The 2973-nt window shown below is 40.8% G+C and overlaps 1 pseudogene; it reads right to left on the bottom strand.

Annotated features, from left to right (window-relative positions):
* Positions 1 to 1612: 1612 nt before the first annotated feature.
* LOC138930074 (serine/arginine-rich splicing factor 2 pseudogene) lies at positions 1613 to 2190 on the bottom strand (annotated as a pseudogene).
* Between the last annotated feature and the right edge of the window lie 783 nt (positions 2191 to 2973).

Below are 2973 nucleotides of genomic sequence, written 5' to 3'. Positions count from 1 at the left end.
ACCATCATTAGGCATGCCTTAAGCTTATACAGGGATGTATGTCAATTATTTTTCAATAAAACTGGAAAAAAAAGAAAGAAAATAATGTCTGAAACAGAGTGTCAAATTGACAACCATGAATTAAAGAGGAAAGGTTGAGTGGGGCTACAGTTAGGACCAGTAATGCTGAGATAAATTCCAAAGTCAAGCTAGGATTAACTGTCTCCTAAAATATTCGTTCAAAGCCTGAAAGTTAAAATAGAGTATTGAGCCAAAGAAGACAATTCAAATAGATTCAGAGCAGAGCCACAGTAAAGTCATACCCAGCTTGGGGATCAAAGCCATAAGGTAGTAGCAGATGTGTGTGACATTGATTTTAACTTGGTAAATTATATTTATACCTTGGATCTCTGAAAGTTGATAATCAATTGTTTTGATATTTTTGTTTATAACACATGTGAGATGTATGACCTCAATTACCTTTTCTGTTTCATACTTTCATGAATGAGAATATACTCACAACAAAATTTTTTAAAACACCAGGAAAAATGTTTGTTCAGAAAAATACAGTACATATATAACAAAAAGATATAGCATGTTATTAGCACTTAGAAAATAACAAATTCTTAGCATCTTTCATATTTAAGTTCGTAACTGAAGATGGTCGGATGGGTGAGAAAGGAAAAAATAAAGACACAGTTACTTTTACATTCACCTGCTAGATGTGTTCACTGTAGGCTCCCTTATGTATGTGAGGCCTGGGCCTGGGTGGCTGCAAGTACAGTTGTCAAGCTTTTAACAAACTGGATAACCATTTGTTTCTGCACAGCACATTATCTTTACATAGGAGCAATCGGCAGAAAACGTGAAGTAGCCAAGCATTCTGTCCTACAAAACACCACCTTAACAGTTATCCATCATTGCCCTGCTGTTTTACAGCTGTGTCTACTGCACACAAAGACATGAAACTAGAAATATGTTTGATAAATAATTCTTTAAAAAATTATCTTCACCCTAAATTTCTCTGTATCGATGCAGATCCAGATTACCATTTAAATCCAAAGGTAAATAACACATGCACATACACTTATAATAACTTCAAGTAGGTCTTTATTTTTAAGAGAATGATGGCAATGAAGAGTCAATCACTAGACAGTCTTTGACTACTCAGAAAGAAAAGGCTACACATATTTTCTTAAGTCTAGAGGCCACAAATTAGATAACAATCTATTTACTTTCAAAGAAAATGCAGTGTATAAAGATAAATGAAACTTTACCTCAGATATTCAAACCAGTAGCAAAGTTGTTCATCTCACAGACTTAAAAGATATGTGAATAAAAGAAACAACAACAACAACAAAAAACCATTATGAAATGAAGTTTACCGCTTGAGGCAAAATTTGAAACAAGCAAAAAGTTACACAATGTGTTAAAGAATAACCTTTTCAACAGATAGTGGCTAATTTCAAAGACTGATCACCTGAGATGTGGTTCCTCTCCTTCCGCTGTCCCCCTCATTCCCTTCCACACATCCCCCTCCCCCTCCTAGTTTTCAGGTTGTTCGTTAATTATTTTTCTAATATGACACCGCTCCTTCCTCTTCTGGAAACCTGGAGAGATTTTGTGATTGTCCTCAGGACCTGTACTTTCTTCCTGGTGGAAGGCTTCTGGATCTAGACCTAGACGTGGTTGCTGAGGAAGATCTGGCCTCCGAGGAGGACTTGGTACTTCCAGGAGAACTTGATCTCGAGGATGATGGAGAACTATCACAGGAGAGAGATGGATGCTTTGAACGGCTGAAGTGAGATCGGGCCTGAGATGGCGATCGGCTCCTGGTGAGGGACCTGCGGCAGCGACCAAGCTGTGGCTCTGGCGTGCTTGACTCAGGGGAGGAGTTTCCTGGCTGCGGCCTTGGTGGAAATCTAGGAGGCGACCGTGGCGTGCCATCTGCACCCGCAGCTCACGGCCATCCAGCATGACCCCGTCTAGGGCGTCCATGGCCTCCTCGGCGTGGCGCTTGTCCTGGAAGCGGACGAAAGCAAAGCCGCGGGACTCTAGAGTGAAGCGGTCCCGGGGCATGTACACATCGCCGATAGGCCCATACTTCTCGAAGATGCGCCTCAGGGTGCGGTGTGAGATGCGGTTGGTCAGGTTGTCCACCTTGAGGGAGATCAAGTCGCCCACGTTGGGAGGAGGGCGGCTGTAACTCATGACCTTTGCGAGCTAAGCGGGGAGCCCCCGCAAACTGAATTCTGAGCTAGCTGCAGTCTGCGAAGGCTGCGAGGACGACGCAGGCACTGTTTGCCTTGGCCTTGTTCAGCGTGAACACTCTGCCTCTTTGCGTCAGTTGACTCAGCCGGTGGCTGCTTAGACACCCCCGAATGTTGAACGTTCGGTCCGCGCGGATTGTCTCCAGAGCTCAGACTGCTGGAGGAACAGCTCTGTACCAGTTTTTCTTTCTTTAAAGTGAAAGTTCATGACTATAACATCATTTTATGACCTTTCCTGTATATGTGTAAACACCCAGTTTTAATTATGGGCAAAAGTATATACGTATAGGTGTAATTATGTGACTAAGTACATGGCAGTGCTGATTCATGTATGCTAAAACCATTTGTTTACTGAAGACAGAAACAAAGTTTCAAAACAGATCATGAACAGAGAGGTTGATTCAGTAACACTGACAGGCAGGAGACCATGAGAGCCACCTACAGGGTATGAGCTGTAATCAGAAATTCAGTATGAGAGCTCTTATTCTGCTTGAAAAAAATAAAAAAATAGAAGTCAAAGTTATGATCTGTCATTCCAAACTACATAATTGAATATAACTCAGATTACTAAAATTTACTGTTTTATAACTAGATATACTTTTTGATGGAGTAAATTCATTTGATATAACTTGCATTAAAAAAATGCTTTTAGAATTAAGAATTATATTTCATCAGATTGTTGGCAAGGCATCTTTTCTCATGAATCATGTCTATTAGGCTCTAA

This window comes from Ovis canadensis, chromosome X (assembly GCF_042477335.2).
Source record: "Ovis canadensis isolate MfBH-ARS-UI-01 breed Bighorn chromosome X, ARS-UI_OviCan_v2, whole genome shotgun sequence".
NCBI lineage: Eukaryota > Metazoa > Chordata > Mammalia > Artiodactyla > Bovidae > Ovis > Ovis canadensis.
Note: the sequence above shows the minus strand (reverse complement) of the source record. Positions and strands in the feature narration are given on the sequence as shown.